At 46.4% G+C, this 19,222-nt stretch overlaps 1 pseudogene; it reads right to left on the bottom strand.

Moving 5' to 3' along the window:
* Window positions 1-8,742: 8,742 nt before the first annotated feature.
* Window positions 8,743-11,474, bottom strand: LOC116422950 (annotated as a pseudogene).
* Window positions 11,475-19,222: the final 7,748 nt, after the last annotated feature.

Below are 19,222 nucleotides of genomic sequence, written 5' to 3'. Positions count from 1 at the left end.
TCAGTGGGAATGACTTTAAAGAAGAAACAAGACCATCTGCTTTGCCACTGCCCCTAAAGGCCGTGAGACTTTTCCATTCATCTTGCATGAAATCTCTGTGTTGTCTCTCCAATCAAAATGTGGGCTTTAGACCAAATGTAAAAGTCCTTGGAACTTCTATTCCTCCAAAGGCATCACCTTTGGTTTGCCTGAAACTTAGTCCTGCCTTACAAGTCATATACAACGTGTCAAGCTAGTTTATAACTGGAACTATTTGAAAGAATGGAACCAGTTTGATGTGAGGGAGAAGAGACTACAGCACTAGCCTTAAGCTGGATTTCTTTCTTCCCTTTTGGCTGGAGAAGGACTTTGTGAGCTTTGAAAGATCTGGAGGATTTGGGACTTTTTATCATTGTCTTAATGGCATCTCTGGATCAGCTAAAGGTGGGAGTCAAGGGCAAACTAGATGAAGGTTCAGGTCTCCACAAGGAGGCCAGTAAAGAAGCTACATGATCCAAAGAGGATTATTGAGGAAAGACTTTTCTTGAAGTCAGTCTCACTGGGGTGAAGAAAATGAGCAAGAAACAGAAAAGAACTTTAGTCACAGAAAGCTATTGTAGTGACAGGGAAGACCAAAACACCAACCCAGAAAAGGGTTGAATTGGTATCAAGACCAAAGAGGCTTCTTGGAAGTGTTCATAAAGGATTTAAAAAGGCAAATAAGAGAGGGAGAAGAAAAATTGGGAAAAGAAATGAGAGGTATGCAAGAGAGACTCAACGGGTCAAAAAATGACTGAAGAAAACAATTCCTTAAAAAATACAATTGACAGCACCAACCCTGAAGTCAGGATGATCTGAGTTTAAATTTGATCTCAGATACTTAACACTTCCTAGCTGTGTGACCCTGGGCAAGTCACTTAACCCTAATTTCCTCAGCAAAAATAATAATAATAATACAACTGACCAAATGCAAAAATAAAAATAAAACCCTTCCATTGAAAAATCAATTTCTTAAAAAACACAATTGGCCAAATGTAAAAAAAAAAAAAAATCCACTAGAGAAAACAACACCTTGAAAAGTAGAATTAATCAAGTGGGAAAAGAGATACAAAAGCTAACTGAAGAAAGTCTTAAATAAAAACTAGAATTGGGTAAATGGAAGCTAATGACTCTATAAGACATCAAGAATCAGCCAAACTAACAAGAATAGAAAAAATGGAAGAAAATGTAAAATACCTCATTGCAAAAACAGTTGACCTAGAAAATAGATTCAAAAGAGACAATTTAAAAATTATTGGTCTTCCTGACTAAAAAAAAAAAAAAAGATAAGAAAGAAAGGAAAGAACCTGCATATCATTCTTCAACAGATAATCAAGGAAAACTACCCCAATATAGTAGAACAAGAGGGCAAAATAGTCATTGAAAGAATCCATTGCTTACCTCCAGAAAGAGGTCCCACAAGGAAAACTTCAAGAAACATTGCTACAAAACTCCAGAACTATGATCTCAAAGAAAAAATACTGCAAGCTGCTAGAAAATAAAAACAATTCAAGTATCGAGGAACCACAGTCAAGATTACCCAAGATCTGGCAGCTTCTACCAGAGCTAAACAGAAATTTTAATCTTCAAACACAGGACACAAAAGCATTGAAAGGTAAATGGAAAAAAATGGATTATTTAAAGGTTAAACTGTTTACATTCCCTAGATGGGAAAATATCACTTGTAACTCTTGAGAATTGTGTATCTTTTATGAGGGCAGTTAGAGGGGCATACATAGATCATTTAGACATAGACATACATAGATCAATTAGATTACATGAAGAAGTACAAAAGATCTATTACAATAAAGAGGGAAAAAAAGAGGTGAGCATTGCCTGAAGTCTGATCTCATCAGTTTTGGCTCAAAAAAGAAATAACATATTCACTTAGTTGGGTATATACATTTACCTTATGAGGAAGTAGAAGGGGAAAGGGGAAAGAAAAGGAGGGAGGGCTGGATAGAAGATGGGCAGAAACACTAGGAGAAAGATTTAAGAAAAGAGAGGAGGGATGATAGAAGAAGAAAGTCAGAAACAAAACACTTCTAAGGAGGGACAGGGTGAAAAGAAGAACAAAATTATATACAAGGTAGAAAACTAGGATGGAGGGAAATACAAAATTGTAATCATAACTGTGAATGTGAAGGGGATAAACTCTCTCATAAAATGGAAGAGGAGTAAATACCAGAATCCTAAAAAAAGTTTCAGCAACCAAGAATTGTGAGTAACCTCTTTGCTTTATATGCTTTCTAAGTTTGAGCATGCTTTCCCTTGGTCTCTGGTTGTACTTGTAGAAAAGATGTCACACATTTTTTTTTGGGGGGGGATGGATTTTTGTACCAATTGTTTTGAATATATCACCATCATTCATAACCCTTTCTAAAAGCTACTTAAGGCTTGTTGACTTGAGTGTTTCTCAAATGCTAATCTTGTGGGGAAGCACACTAGTGGGGGCTCATTATCTATTGGAATAGAAAATCACGACTTTCCCTAGAACTCTGAGTATCATAGAAGTTGCATTCTGAGCACCCAACTCATCAATGTAGCTGAGAGGGTCATCTTAGAGCATACACTGCACTAAAATACCAGGAAAAAATAATTTCCACTTCAGCACCAAACATCTGATGCAGAAGTTGGAAAGGTATGGATATTCTCTGAAGAATTCAATAAGACCTTCCAAATTAAAGCAACCTATTCTGATACATAGTGACGTCAGTGAAAGGGTGGGGATAAGGGAGAACGGTAGAAAAAATTATCAAGAATAGTGAATTAAAGAGAGCAAAGAATTGCGACATTATATAAAAAGTATATATACTGATACCTAGTGACTTCAGTGAAAGGGTGGGGATAAGTGAGAACGGTAGAAAAAATTATCAAGAATAGTGAATTAAAGAGGACAAAGAATTGCAACATATATAAAAAGTATACTTGTCATGAATATTTTTAAAAAGAAAAAAATAAAGAGGCGCTGTTGCTCCTGGCTCTGCTCCACACTGCTAAGGAGAATCATAGTCATAGAAAATGAGTTTTTGAGAGAATTCTAGAAGATGGTAGAGTAGGTCAGAAAACTCCAACTCTCTAGATTTCCCCCAGAAACAAGACAAAATAGCACGTCAGGGCAAACTTGAGTTAGGGCAGAACTGAGGTGCTCTTGAGAGAGAAGATTTGAAGCTAGCAGGACAGAGATTTGGCCTGTGAGAAGTATAAACAGCTGTTGAATGAGCAGGCAGTGAGCCTTGGGGCTAGCTGGGTTGGGAGGCAGCCCTCACCTCAGCCACAGAAATTTTCATCTTCCAGACAGTGTGAGGAGTCTGATGCCTCAGTCAGGGAGGATGGAGGGAACTTCTCCTGATAAGGTCAGGCCCAGCAGCAAATGTCAAGCAGCCCTGGGCAGGCAGGAAGCCACACACACCTGATAAGTGCAGAAGCAGCGCAGCAGGAATGCTGCAGGCTGTGAGCACTTACTTCCAGAACAAAGGGGAGAACTGAAGGAGATCTGAAGCCAGAGGCACCATCCCCCATCTCCCAGTACTAGAGTCATTACATCAAAAAAAAAAAAAAAAAAACTGCCAAAGGAGAACGAAGCCAATCATAGAAAGTTACGGTGGGAATAAGGAAGATTGGAGTTTATCTTCAGAAGAGGATACTGAAATAAAAAAGCCTCTCCTATCCCAAGGAGTAATGTTAAATAATCATCTGCCCAAAAAGAATTCATTAAAGAATACAAAAAAGACTTTAAAAATCAAATGAGAGAGATTGAGGGGGGGGTGGACTAAAAAAAGAAAGAAGAGAACAATCCAAGAAAAAAAACAGATTTTGAAAAGAAAGTCAGCCAACTATAAAAGGAGAACCAGAATCTTAAGGAAGAAAATGACTTCTTGAAAACTAGAATAAGGCAAGAGAAAGCCAGTAAAGTTATAAAAGATTAGGAAATAATAAAATGAAATATAAAAAATGAAAAAATAAAAGAAAATGTGAGATCTTATAAGAAAAACAATTGCTCTGAAGAACAGTGAACAGATCATGAAGAGAAAACATAAGAATAATCAAACTACTTAAAAGCTGCTATCAAAAAAAGAACCTTCATAAAAATACTACAAGAAAAATTAAATAAATTTGTCCTGAAGTGTTAGAACAGTAGGGGAAAGGAGAAATTAAAAAAAAAATCCATCGATCACTACTATGAGGAAATCCTGAAACCCCCAGATCAAGGAGAAAATATTATAAGCCACCAAAAGAAAAAAAATATATATATATATAGTTCAAATATAGTGGAACCACAATTGGACTCACACAAGACCTGGCAGTGTCTACATTAAAAGGTTGCAGGTCTTGGAACCTTTACTGGAAAAAAAAAAAAAAAAAAGAAGAACTAGGGTTGTGCCTGAAAACATCATATCCAGCAAAGTTAAGATAATGCTGAATTAAAAAAAAAAAAAGATTATTCAATGAATTGCTAGACTTTGAGGATTTTGTTGTAAAAAGACTGCAACTTAATAGAAAATTTGACATATAAGATCCAAGAGAAATTTAAGATAAACATTAAAGACTAATTTCAAGAGACCTAATAAGGACAAAGTATTATATGTGCGTGTATGTACACATACACACACACGTAATCTAGAAGGGTACAAAAATCTTCTAAATTCATAAAGAAATAAGGAGAGAATAGCATAAGATGAGGTGTAGAAGAGTGTGCAGGTTTTTGATAAAGGGCTGGTGGGAAAGGATAAGGAAGGGATCCTTAAAAGGGCTAGATTAAGTAATAGCTAGGCAAGGTAGTGGGTAGAAGTAAGCAGAGGAGGCAGCAGGGAGAGAAAATAAACAAAATCAGGAGTTGATCGGGAGCAGAATTTATTAGGGAAAAAAGCAGGGGTAGTAATCATTGATCTAAGACAAAGTTAAAACTAAATAGATTCAATCAAAAGAGAAAAACAGGGAAAGTACACTATATAGCAGACATTATAGTAATCCATATTGTTTAAATAACTAGATAGTATAAGGTTGAAATATTGCTCTGTATACAAATTAATGAGTTGGTGGATTTCAAAAAAATTTGAAAGACTTGGACTTATGAAGGATGATGTTACCCACCTTCAGAGAAACAGAGGACAAAGAAGTATAATACTGCCTTACATGGATGTATGTGGAAGTATATGTGTATAATTATAGATATCTATGTATATGTATGTGTCTATATACATATATATGTATATATATAAATATACCCATGCTTAATACTTGCAGCCTTCTTGGGGAAGGTAGGGAAGGGGAAAAGGGGGGAAAAGAATAAAGAAAGTAAAAAGTTCTTAGAGAACAAAAGAAAGCCTACAAGGAAAAAAAAAAGATGAACAGTCTGAACACCATGTGTAGTATTTATTATCTAGGCTTTCTTAAAATGAAAATGTGTTGTTTCATATTTTGAATCCTCTCTGATGTTCAGCTGTGCATGTGACAAAGTTTTTTTTTTCTTTTTCTATTTTGTATTTAAATTTGACATAAATAAATACATTTAAATTTTTTTAATTAGTTAAGGACTTGGAAAAAATTAAACAAGCTTTGAGATCAGTAAGGCCCAAAGTATAAATATTAGGAGACTAAAAACCAGGTGGTGATTGTTATCCTTTGACCTCCCAGAGGATCAAAATGACAACATTATATTGGAATCAAGATCCAGCTGTGGCTGATTAGACCAGCAGGAACTTGTCTGGACACATTTAGCCTGGGAGAGCATTTGGAGAGGCAGTGTCTCTATAATGGCGCGTCTCATGGATCTTTTAGGCCATGGCCATTCTGTCTGGTTCAGAGAGCTGAGCATCTTTTCTGATGTGGGCTCGTCTCCATAAAAGTTTTTTAGGGGAACACATCTGGAGTTCAAACGACTGGCCCCTCAAAGTTGCATTGTCTGCAGCAGGGTCTGGATGCTTGGTGATTAAACTCAAGAAAGGGAGGGCACTCCCTGGGGACAGTGAAGTTCTCCCGATTTTCCTGTTGACAACGTATGTCTTGGAGGTTGCACTGGGCCCTGGAAGATCAGTTTACTGGGTGCCATCCATAACCTTTAAAGAAGAGTTTGACCCAGTGGACAAAGCCGGCTGGCTGCAGATTTGGATATACCGGGGGAGGGTCAGTCAACAAGCATTATTGCTGTGGTACTCTTATCCCGACTCTCTCCAATCCCATTTGAGGTTTTCTGGGCAAACAGTCAAGTGAATTGCCCAGGATCCCACAACTGTTATATGTCAGTGGACAGATTTGACTGGAGGAAGATGAGTCTTCCTGACTCCAGGTCTGGCACTCTATCCACGGTCCATCTAGTAAGTGCCTACTATGTGCATGAACTACTGAAGACACAAAGAAAGGGAAAAAGACTGTTTCTGCTCTCAAGTAACTTAAAATCTAATGAGGGAGAGAACATGCAAACAACCAAGATAAATTGGACATCATCTCGGAGAAGGCTCTTGAATTCAGTGGGATGGTGAACAGCTTCTTGGAAAAGGTGGAATTTCAGCGGAGCTCGAAGAGAGCAGAGATTGAGTCCATCCCTCCCCACGTACATATACACAGCAAATTGGGGCCAGAAGCAAATGAGATAAATCATAGCCAGGAAACTGAAAAGGTCCTGGAATGACCAGAAAATGTCTCCCTAAGCAAAAGACCACCCTTGCTGTGTCTCTTAGAAGAGCATTATTCCATCTCTGTTGTTGTATAGCTGGGCAAGTCATGGAAAGTCTCCCCCAAATTAATAATGAGGATCCTGCAGAAAGCAATAGAGACGTACATATTGGACGGAGTGGGCTACAATACGTGACAAATGAGGAACCTCAGTGAAGGATCTCATGATAAGAAAAGACCATGAGTTGGTCATTTGGCAAGAGGGGAAGACCAACAAATTGACCAGATGTTCCTCTGATCTGGAGATAACAAGAGGAAGTAAGGACAACTTATCCAGTCAATTTGGTGCACCCTTGCCATGATATTGAGGAAGGATGTGGGCAAAAGAGCTCCAGAGGGAGGGCAGGCTTAGACGAGTAAGGGACAACATTACTGGAGGGAACATCCACTTGGACGAGGTCATGGATCCATTGGACGATGTGCTGGAGAGGGGGAGACTGGAAGCAATAGGAGAGGGAAAAGATGATAAGGGCTCGAGGGTGAAGGTGAGGAGAGAAGGGAACAGGACCCCAGGATGTTATTCCATAACAGCTACAGTATTTACGAGGTGTGATGAGTCAAGAATGACTACCTGGATCAGAGGGAAGCTCCTCGAAAGTCAGAATTTCTTTGGGAGCTGGGAGCATCCCCATCCCTTGGCACAGCACCTGAGACTAAGCAGATGATTCCTTTCCATCATTAATTTGAGAGGGAGGCAAGATCAAGTGCAGGTTTTTAAGGATGGGGAGCCCTGGGCATGTTTGGAGGTAGCCCAAAAGGAGACAGGTAGAGACTGAGAGGGGATAACTGAACCCACAAGCCCCCAGAGAAGGGAGAGGGGAGCCTGGCCTGTACCCCAGACGAGAGACAAAGGAGCTAGATGTAGGGCAGGGCTTTTTTCCACTCGAAATCCCTTTTCGCTCAGGACATTTTTACACAATCCTGGGCAGATAGGAAAGTAAACTAAGCAGACAATCAAACATTGACTGATGATAAAGCAGAATTTTGCCACTTCCCACAATGCTATGCGACCCCCCGTAGGGGCTGATATAGTTTAAGAAGCGAGGATGTTCTTTCGATGAAGAGAGCCATCTACACCCAGAGAGAGGACTGGGAACTGGGGGCGTGTGGTTCACAACACTCTCACTCCTTTTGTTATTCGTTTACATTTTGTTTTCTTCCTCATTTACTTTCTTCTTTTGTTCTGATTTTTCTCGTGCAGCAAGAGGATGCACAAATATCTTTATACATGTTGGATTTAACATATATTTGAACATGTTTAACATATATTGGATTGCCTGCCATCTAGGGGAGGGGGTGGGGGGAAGGAGGGGGAGACCTGAAACACAAGCTCTGTAAGGGTCAGTGTTGTCAAGTTATCTGTGCCTATGGTGTGAAAATAAAAAGCTTTAAAAATAAAAAAATGATTGTTTCCTGGGGGAAAAAATAGCTGGGCTGTAGGACTCGGAGGTGCAGAATGGGGAAAAGGAGGAGAGCTTTAGAGACAGCTCTCGTGGGAACCCCCACTGGGGAAGAAGCGTGCGGTTGCTAGGCGGCAGTGAGGAGCCCGCATAGGAATTTATACTGGAACATCTCCCGTGGTTAAGTGCCTCCCGAGCCCTGTGCTGGGGCCGGCACAAGGGAGCCACGTTCGCCCCCAGGGGCCTCGGCTTGGGCTGGAGGAGCCGCGGAAGCCTAGACAGCAGGCAAGGGGTCCGAGGGCAGATGGAGGCACTGGGTCAAAAAGGTGCAGACTGCAACGGGAGGCAAGAGCGGGGGGCTCTGGGCTCAGCGGGCCTGAAAATCAAGAACGGGGGAGGGGGGCATCCTGACACAAGGACCCCGGGAGACCCTCTCGTGAAGTCCAAGGCCTCTTTTGCTGAAGAGGGGTGAGACCCAGACCCGGCCTGGACTAGGGGGTACCCTTAGGCTCACCTGATGCAATTCCTTGATTTTCCAAGGCCCAGGGCAGGGGGGAGGGGGGAGGGAGATGACTGGCCCGAGATCATAGGGAAGCCAGCTCACATCCCAAGAGCCCTTGGGAGACCCAGTCCCAGGAAGGAGTCACAGTCAATTCAACAAGTCTTTATTCAGCCCCTGCACTGCGCGGGCGCAGCGGGGACCCAGAGGCGCCAGGCCTGGGAGCAAGCAGCGGGCCGGGGCTCCGGCCGCTGGGTCTGTCCTTCCAAGGACCTCTGCCTGCCACTCGCCCTTCATGGTCCTGGGGAGGCAGGTCCGGAGTCAGGCACCCCCTTCTCCACGGGGAGATCCGCGGCCCCAGGGCAGACTGATTTGTCCAGTCTCAGGCCCAGGCCCAGTAGGGCCTGTGGAGGTTGGGAGGCCCGGAGGCTGGAGGCCGGGAGGCTGGAGGCCCAGAGGTCGGGAGGCCTGGAGGCCGGGAGGCTCAGAAGCCAGGAGGCCGGGAGGCTCAGAAGCCAGGAGGCCCGGAGGCCGGGAGGCCGGGCTGGAGGGGCCGCCCAGGAGCCCCCGCTGTCCGTCTCCCTGGGCGTCAGTGTCCGCGGATGTGCTGAGCCAGCTCCCCGGCGTCCAGAAAGCGGCGCGGGCAGAGGGGCAGGCCCGGGCCCGGTGGGTGAGGCGGTGCTGGCACAGGCTGCTGGACCTCTTGAAGGTCTTGGCGCAGTCCGGGCGTGGGCCGGGAGGGGTCCGAATGCCATGGCTTCAAGTAAGGGGTTTAAAGCCGGAAGCACTCTGGGCAGCTGTAAGCCCGGGCTGGGGCGGCTGGCCCCATCCCGGGGGCCTCGCTCCCCAGGGCCCTCCAAGCCCCTTCGGGGACCCGTTCCCGTCAATCAGCAGGTGGCGGCCCAGCTTTGGGGGAGGCTGCGGGGCCAGGGACTCGGGGGAGCCCGGGCGCCCCTCGGGGGAGGCCGGTGCCCGAGGCGGCCGGGGATCCATGGAGGCCCTGGAGGGCGGTCACAGGCAGAGGCTGGAGACTGGAGGGAAGGGGGAGAATCTCAGGCTGTCAGCCCCAGACGCTCCCTGCAGGCAGCCCAAGGCACTCCCCAGCCCCGGTTCCGGGACTCTCCCCCTCTCCCCGAGGGTCTCCGGCCCCCCCCGCGCCCCCCCCCCTCCCGGGGCCGCCCTTGGGAGTGGAATCTCCATCCACCACACAAGATACCAGCACCCAGTAGGTGCTTTATAAATGCGCCCCCTCCCCCTCCCAGAGGGGTCCGGACCCTCCCTACCCGCCCATCTCTTCCCCCCCCCCCCCCCCCCGCGTGCACGCCCACGGTCACGATCACAATCCCCGCACTCACGCGCACGCCCAGGCTGCACCCGCGTGCCCGCCCACGCTCGCTCCCGCGCCGCCTCGCCAGGCGCAGGCGCCGGCACAGGCCCCGCCCAGCCCCTCCCCCCTCCGAGCTCGGCGGCCGGGAAGAGGGACGGGCCGCGCGCTCGTGGCGCGCTCCCCCCAAACGGCTCCGGGCGGAAATGAGGCCCGAAAGGCCGGGGCCGTCTCGTGTCCGGCCCGGACCAAGGCCGGAGTGGCGGCGGGGGGGGCGGGGTCCTGCCTGCAGCCCGAGGTTCCCCTAGATTCCCCGAGGTTCCCGACTCACGCTGGCCCGAAGGGGGCCGGGAGGTCCCCACACTGAGCCGAGTCCAAGGGAGAGCGGGGGGTGGGGCCGAAGACCTCGGGGGACCAGGGAGGCATCGGCCTCCCCGCCCTCTGGCTCCCCCTCTGCCAGCGGCTTGCTATTCCCCTTCATCCGTGGACTGCTCCAGCCTCTTCTGGCTTGTTCTCCCCCGCCCCTCCGCTCTTCCCCAGGCTTTCTCCCCGTGGCCCGTTTCCCAGCGTCCCCCTTGTGCCCTCCCGAAGTTTCCCCTTTTCCTTTATCGCTCCCCTTTCCCAGGCTTACGGGGTCTCTCGGCCACCCTCCCGCTTGCCCTCTCTGGGCCCTGACCTTTCCCTCTGCCCCTCAGAATTGCTCGTCATCGCCATCCCTGGGCCCACCCACTCACCCCCCCCCCCAAGGCAGCTGGGTGGCGCAGTGGTCGGAGCCCCAGCCCTGAAGTCGGGAGGACCCGAGTTCAAATCCGGCCTCAGACACTCAGCCCTTCCTGGCGGTGTGACCCTGGGCAAGTCACTTCACCCCAATTGCCTCAGCCCCTCCCAGCTCTATTCCTTCCCCTTCCCCATCAAGGAGCTCCATCCTCTACCCTGCACGTGGGGGGGGGGAGGGGGCTCCTCCTCTAACGCCCCCCTCGTCCTTGGATCCCCCCCTCCCCCCCCGTTCTTGTATGGGGGGGGCGGTTGGGCTGGGAGCTCCCCCTTCCTCCACAAGGGGGCAGGGGCGGAGGAGGAGGAAGGGAAGACTGCTTGCTCTGACTCGGACGGGCTTCCCCTACTCTCCCGAAGGGGAAACTGAGCCCGCATTGGGCTCCAGGTGTTCTCCCCTTCCCACCCCACCCCCCGCTAGAATCCGCTTCGCATGCAGAGGTGCGAGCTGGGAGGTGCGAGCTGGGAGGTACGAGCTGGGAGGTGCGAGCTGGGAGGGAGGTGCTCGGAGGTGGCCGCCTCTCGCTTTCCTGCTGGGGAGTCAGAGGCCCGGGAACGCGGGGCCCGCTAGGGAGCGAGTGAAGCATCTCCCCGCCCCTCCTCCGCCCCCGCATCCAGCCGAGGGCGCCAGGGGGCGCCACGACACCCTAACAACGCGAGCCCTCGGGAGGCAGGATTCCCTTCGGTCCTCCCACGCGAGGGGGGGATGGGGGAGGGTCTCACCCGCCAACATACCGCAGGCTCTCTAGCCCGCAGGCAGGGGAGGGCGTTCTCTATGATCCTCGTGGCCCCTCCCGGCCACGCAGGGACTGATCGCTCTAGCCCAAACCTCCAAGGGACTCTCTATGGTTGGGTGGGAAGGAATGAGGGATCCTCTCTAGCCAGCCTCCACCTCGTCTCGATGCTCCTCCTTGAAGTCCCTCTATCCTGCACCTCCCCAGCAGCTCTAAGTGTGTCGCCCTCTCGGGTCCGGGCGAGGACACAGGCGCGCCGCGGTTCCACTCGGGATCCCTGATGAAAGGTCCGGCCGGAAACGACCCCGACGCTGATCCATGCCCGGGGTCCTGGTGTCCCCTCCCTGACCTTTGTCCAGAAGCCTTTGGCTGCCTAGTGGCAGAACCGTGAAGTTCACCAAGCGCTTTCCTCCATCATTCAACCCATTTTCGAGATGTGGAGCTCGAGGCTCGGCCCAGAACCCACACTGTGGCCTCCTGCTCCAGGTGGCGAAGCCGGGCCTGGCCCTGAAGGCCCACTCTACAAACGGGGAGACTGAGGCCCCACGTGGTTTGGGGGCCTCTTGCCTCTGCCGACCAGCCACTGCGCATGAACCCCTCGTTGTGGGGCGCTGGGTGCAGTGACGCCGAAGCAGTCTGGCCTGGAGGCCGAGCCTCACCTCGGGTCCCGGGGCGTGGGAGCCTTCGCAGGAGGCAGCCACGTGCCCGGCGCCCCCTTCTCCTCCCCCCCCCAGTGCCCCGTGTAGCAGAGGGCCGCCCGGCCTCTGGGGGCGCAGCCGGGGCAGGAGGCGGCCTCAGACCCGGAGGGGCCGGGGTGGGCAAGGGGGGCCCACTGGGGATGGGGACGGGGAGGGACAAAGCGGGCCGGGCCAGCGGCCCGCTTCCTTCTGGGTACCCGGCTGGTACGTAAAGGCCGGGTAATGTGGGGAGAGGAGGAGCTGCTGGGGTGGGGGGCGCTGGGGGAAAAGGGCGAGGTATACTGGGGCTCGGTCAGGAGCAGTCCAGCTCTCTGCTTCCAGGTGCCCCCTCTAAGGACCTGGTTATTGGAGGTGCCAACGAAAGGGGTAAAATGAGGACTCCTGAACCTCCAGAACCATAAACCACCCTTGGCTCTTCTGGTGACTATCCTTCCGCCATCACCCCCGATTCCCAACGGGGAGCTAGAGGCTCATGACCCGGTTCTCACGGTTATGGGCAAGGTGGAGCTGAGCAACTCCAACAGACTCCAGGTGGTTCAATGGACAGATTCCTAGACTTGGATCAGGAACAGGCTCATGGGGTAGTCAACCGTCAGCCTCAGTTTCCTCATCTGTATATTGAGGGCAATAATTGCATTTATACTGTAGGATTGTTCAGAGGGTCAAGTTAGACAATAAATGGGAAGTGCTTCACAAACCAGAAGGCATAGCAGTGATGACATGATGGTGGGGGTGATGACATCGATGACAAAATGTTTTTATTAGGCATAAAATTTGCCTCTCTACCTCACAAGTGAAGAAAGAACTTTGGAGTTCATTTGGGTCTGGCACCTAAATGCCTTCTTGCCATCTCCTCACCTGTCTGGGGATTTCAAGTCCCTATTTATCACATCTCTTCAAACAAAGATAAGATCAGAAGTGAGAATCACACGTGTTCTGTTATCTGTTTGGAAGTGAACAATTGGTTCCTTGGGATCTGATTTAAATGTGATCCCTTCTTAGCCAAGAGCTTGATGTGGGCTGCTAGATCGATGGAGAAGGGAGGAATTTACGGCCAAAGAAGAACTAGAAAACATGATGAATTGCAAAATGAATAATTTTGATTATATTCCTAAATGCCCTCCTGCCACCTCCTCACCTGTTTGGGGATTTCAAGTCCCTGTTTACCACATCTAGTCTAGCCTTCAAACAAAGATAAGATCAGAAGTGAGAATCACACGTGTTCTGTTATCTGTTTGGAAGTGAACAGTTGGTTTCTTGGGATCTGATTTAAATGCGATCCCTTCCTAGCCAACAGCCTAATTTGGGCTGCTAGATCGATGGAGAAGAGAGGAATTTACGGCCAAAGAACTAGAAAACATGATGAATTGCAAAATGGATAATTTTGATTATATTCAATTAAAATGTTTTTGCACAAACAAAACCAATGCAACCAAGATTAGAAGGGAAGCAAAAAGCTGGGAAGCAATTTTAATAGCTAGTATTTCTGATAAACGCCTCTTTTCTAAAATATGTAGAGAACTGACTCAAATTTATAAGAATATAAGCCATTCTCTAATAGATAAATAGAAGATATGAACAGATAATTTTCAGATGAAGAAATTAGAAAATGGAAATTAAGACAATTCTGAGGTCCCGCTTTACAATTCTCAGATTGTCTAAGATGACAGAAAAACATAATGATAAATGTTGGAGAGAATGCAGAAAGACCGAGACACTAATGCATTGTTGGTGGAGCTGTGAAACAACCCAACCATTCTGAAGAGCAATTTGGAACTATGTCCAAAGGACTATCAAACTGCATACCTTTTGATCCAGCAGTGTCTTCTGAGTCTGTATCACAAATAAATCATGAAAAACAGGAAAGGACTCATAAGTGCAAAAAATGTTTGTGGCAGCCCTTTTTGTAGTAGCAAGGAACTGGAAACTGAGTGGACGCCCATCATTTGGAGAGCGACTGAATAAGTTATGGTATATGAAGGTTATGGAATATTATTGTTCTGTAAGAAATAAGACAGCTAATTTCAAAAAAGCTTGGAAAGACCTACATGAACTGATGCAAACTGAAGTGAGCAGAACCAAGAGAACATAATACACAGCAACAAGATTATAGAAGGACCAACTGTGACGGAATTGGCTCTTTTGACGATGCAGTGATTCGAGGCAATTCCAATAGATTTGAGATGGAAAATATCATCCACATCCAGAGAGATGGAGATTAAATGTGGCTCAAAGAATAAATTTTTCATCTTTTTTATTATTTGCTTGTTTCGTTTTTTCTTCTTCATATTTTCCCCTTCTGATCTTTTTTCTTGTGCAGCATAACAAATATGGAAATATGTTTAGAAGAATTGTGCATGTTTAATTTATTTAGGATTGACTGCTGTCTTGGGGAGAGAAGTAGGGGGAGAGGGAAAAAAATTTGGAACACAGTTTTGCAAAGGTGAATGGTGAAAATTATCTTTCCATGTTTTGGGGAAAATAAAATATTTTTAAAAGAAAGCATTTGCTGGTAAAATGGGCAATGTGATAAAAAAGGCTTCAAAGGGAAAGACCCTGAGGGACAAAATACCTTTAAAGTGTATCTACCAAAGGAGATGCAGTAACAATGAAAGAAAAGCAAATATTTTTTGCTTTGAACTCACCTCATCTTCTGGTTGGTCTTGGGGGAAAACATTGGTAGGGGCTTGTGAGCTATGGTTTGAGTATTGGGTAGCCGACAGTTTTCCTTAAAGCTAAGATAGTTTTTCAGGGGGACCATCTAATAACATCTGACAAAACTTGAACATTTTTCCTTCCTTGGATTTATTTCATCGCCCCAAGATTTACTTGTCCACTATCCTCTCTATGATCCTGCCAATTTATCTTACTTCTCTTTTGGGGTAGCTAGGTACTGTAGTGGATAAGAAACTGGGCTTAGAATCAGGAAGAGGAGTTCAAATCCAGCCTTAAACACTTTCTAGATATGGGGCTCTGGGCACGTCATTTAATGGGTATGATACTAAAACCTACTTTCCAGGATTGTGAAGCTCAAATCAGACATTATGCAGAAAGCACTTAGCACAATACCTGGTTCAGAGGAGCCTCTTAATAACTGATCATTTATTGTCTCCCTCTCCCCAGACCTTTATGATCCCCTTGGTCCTCTTGAGCTCCCTAGGCTCAGTCTCCATTTTTGATGTCTCCTTCCTCCCTTTCTCCTAGTGAAACAATCTCTCAGGTCAAGGACCCCTCCAACCAAAGTAAAGGATGAGATAAGGATTTCTTTGGTGCCAATTATTGCTTAAGTTTGGATCTGTTTCTGCGAAAGAGCAAGTACTGAGAAAAGAGTTCCAAGATGGAATTAATTTTCCTGTTGTAAGAGGATGTGTATTTATGTATGTCCACGTGGGTTTGTCTAAAGGTGGTTCACACAGAGGCAAGAATAGATAGCTCTTGTGTCTCCTCCCCACCTTCTCCAAGGAAGATTCAGAATCCTACCAGAATGGGAAGAAATTGGGGCCAGAAGCTGGCAACTGTTCTCCTCAGATGAGGTGGGTATTAGGCTAGAATTATATCTGTGTGCTCTCTTAAATATTACTCCTCAAGGGAAATGCATTTCAGGTTCAAGCTAAACTCCTGATTGCTACTCATTAATGAGAAAAGGAGAGCAGCAAGCTTTATATCCAAGGTTTTAGCCCCTTTCTACCAAATGCTAGTTCCATAATGGATACATAGCAAATAACAGATCCATTTCTCCAGTCTGATAGCAAACAGAAATCAGAGAAAGTACATATATGGGAGACAGAGAGACAGACAGAGAGAGAGAGAGACAGATGAATCTAATCCAAGGGAAAATTCTCCAAAGTATAATAAACTAGGAATGGAGACATGATCAAAGTTCTACATGTTGGCTTCTTCCCAATTTTCCTCATCCTCTCAAAACTGGAAACCAAAAAAATTAAGGTCTGTCCTTCCCCCTCAAACTCTGCCCTGCCCCACACACAGGTTTAAAGCATTGAGTAATTAATATTCATCAATAGGAAATCTCATGCAAATAGCCCTTTGGGTCAAGAGTAATACTATAAGGAGTGACCACTGGATTTATCTTCTAACCCTCCATGACTGGGATTCAGGAGACATGATTTTTGTATACCACTTGTCCCACTCTTAATTGGATTGATCTCAGGCAATTCTCCATCCTTTTCCAGAATTCAACGTTCTCATTTACAGAATGAGTCCCATGTTATTTCTTTTTTGAGTTAGATCTTCAACTGTATTCAAGAGTGGCAAGTATCCTTCGGGTCAAATCTATCCAGGTCTTCACCAACCAATAATGGCAGTGGAGATGTCAGTGACAAACTTTAGACTGCATTCCCACAACTAATGGCTGCTGTGTGTGTGTGTGTGTGTGTGTGTGTGTGTGTGTGTTTTCTATATAATGTGTATATACACACGCACAGTGATATCTCTAACATGGGGCTGATGATCCCATCCTTCAAGATGCCCCTTCCCTAAAGACTCACAAGATCAAGGGAGAAGCAACCACTCTGAGCTATTGTTTGCCTTTATCTCTACAGACTCGTGGTTTTATGATCCTATGAGGAAGACTTCATGCTCCCATGGTGAGAGTGGAACTTGGGCCCTCATTGGCCCAAGCTCTCCAGCCAAACTGTGTGTGTGTGTGTATCCTGCAGAGGGGACCTTCTGTCCTCCAGACCTGACCAAACTTGCCTTATTTTGGCTTTCTTATCCCAACCACTGCCCTGCCTAGCATCCTGTAGGAGGAGGATGGCAATTCAGCATAGGACACAATCCGGCAGAGCCTGCTTAATTTAGGCAGGGAGATAAATCATTCCCAGATATGGGATACTTGGGGAAGCCAGGCATCCTGTGGGACCACACCACCCATCACTTTGGGATCAGAGACAGAACATCCCCTGGGTCATGGAAAAAATATTCGACTTGGAGACAGACGACCTGGCTTCAGATCCACCTCCGCAACTAGCAGTGGGACTTCCCTGGGACTCCTTTCCTTAATCTCTCAGAGAGGCTTTGACTAGATGATCTCTATGGCCCTGGTCAACTCTAGATCCTGTGATAATATGACCTAGGTCATGTCTTGGTTCTGATACTCAGGATTTAGAAAGAGAAGTGAAGAAGCAAAGTGGGGTAACTGAAGGAAAAAGGTAGCATGGAATTGTGGGGGGAAAATCACTGGATTTGGAATTAGCGGGCCTAGATCCAAATTCCCGTTCCCTACCTGAGAGACAGAAAGTGCTAAACAAAGAATTAGAAATAGAGACAAAAAGACAGAGGAATATGAATGAAGGACTCACAAAATTTCTTCAGGTTGCTCAAGGGATGCATATTGGTTCAACTAGGCCTAGTATGTGGCAAATCATCTCAAAGGAGATCCAGAGTGGGATCAAACTATCCACATAGGAAAAATCAAGTGGATGAATTTGTTCAGACTTGAATCTGCAACAGTGCGGATGATCGAATGAGTTGGACCATGGATGCTTATAATAAGTAGCACCCACAACTGAACAAGAGGGGAGCGATCTGCATTGCCTTAGGAAATAGCCAATTGTTTTCAATGACCAAGGTTCTCCCTTGTTTAAACAAATTAAAAATTACCTTTTAACACTAATATTCTTCCTGATTCTGCAAGTCATGGAATATCATAATTTCCAAAGAATCACAATTGTGGGCTACTTGAAAAGGGCAACAGAATGCAGGTGGGTGCTTTAGCATATTATCAACAACTATCGACAAGCAAAGATGTCATCAAAGACACGAATGAGGAGGAAAAGAGCTCAGAGATTCATGCACTGAAAGTGGGGATGGGATATGCCGTTCTTGGGAACGGTTCTCAGGAAAAACTCCCATTTCGTAGGGCGGACTCCTTCTACACGGTTCATGGCAAGGCAAGGGGAAGGCTCCACCAGCATAAAGGGGCATGAATGGTGGCGATCTGCACCATCTGTGAAATCACAGGTCCACTGCTGAGGATTCTATAGAGAGATGAGGGACGGGGGTAGCAAAGGTTGGAAAACAAGTGGCTGTCCATCAATTAGGGAATGGCTGAATGAGCTGTGGTACACGGAGGCCATGGAATATTATGGTTCTATAAAAAATGAGGAACAAGCAGATTAGACAAAGGACTGGAAAGATTTACACGAACCGATGCTGAGCAAAACAAGCAGAAGCAGAAACACATTGTACACAATAACAGCAATAATGTGCGATGATCAGCTAGGAAAGGCCTAGTTCTTCTCAGCAGTGCGGCGATCCAAGGCTATCCCAATAGACTTTGCATAGAAAATGCCATCTGCAGCCAGAAAAAGATCTAAGGAGACTAAATATAAATCAACACACGCTTTGTTCACTTCTTTTTTCTGTTTTTTTTTTCTTTTTTTTAATCTCTCCCATGGTTTTTCCCATTTGCTCTGATTTTTCTCTCCCAACATATAAAAGTGTGTATTAAAAATAAATTAAAAAAAAATAAGGGAGATGAGGGATGGGAGAGAAGGCTGTTGACTTTCTCAAATCCTCCAACTTCCCTCTGGAGGGTAACGCTCTTTAGCCTCTAGGGAGGTATACTCCACCCTTCTCCCCCCACGCGCCCCCAAACCATAACAAAACAACACAAGTATATTCCTTTAAGAACACAAAGAGTCAAGATTTGGAGTTGACAGGGAACTTAGAGTCAGTCCACCAAACCCCAACCATCCTTTTAATTTAAAAAAAGTTTCATTTGCAAAACAGTTAAGCAAAACTACTCAACAAAATTAGTACATCTGTCAGAGCCATGACATCCCACACCCCTGTTCTCCATCACGCTACTCATGGCTTATAGGATTTAGAGATGAAAGATACAGTCCAAACCCCTCATTTTACAAATAAAAATCTCCCACATCACTTCTTCCGTCCTGCAAGAAAAAAAAGTGAGGATTGAGTGACTTTTAAATATGGGGTATTTTAAAATATTCTAACATGTATGTTCAGGGAGCAGCTAGGTGGTGAAGTGGTTAGAGAATCAACTGTGGAGTCAAGAGGAGCCGAGTTCAGACACTTAGTAGCTGTGTGACCCTGAGCAAGTCACTTAACCCTGATTCCCT

The sequence above is a fragment of the Sarcophilus harrisii genome, chromosome 3 (assembly GCF_902635505.1).
Source record: "Sarcophilus harrisii chromosome 3, mSarHar1.11, whole genome shotgun sequence".
NCBI lineage: Eukaryota > Metazoa > Chordata > Mammalia > Dasyuromorphia > Dasyuridae > Sarcophilus > Sarcophilus harrisii.
Note: the sequence above shows the minus strand (reverse complement) of the source record. Positions and strands in the feature narration are given on the sequence as shown.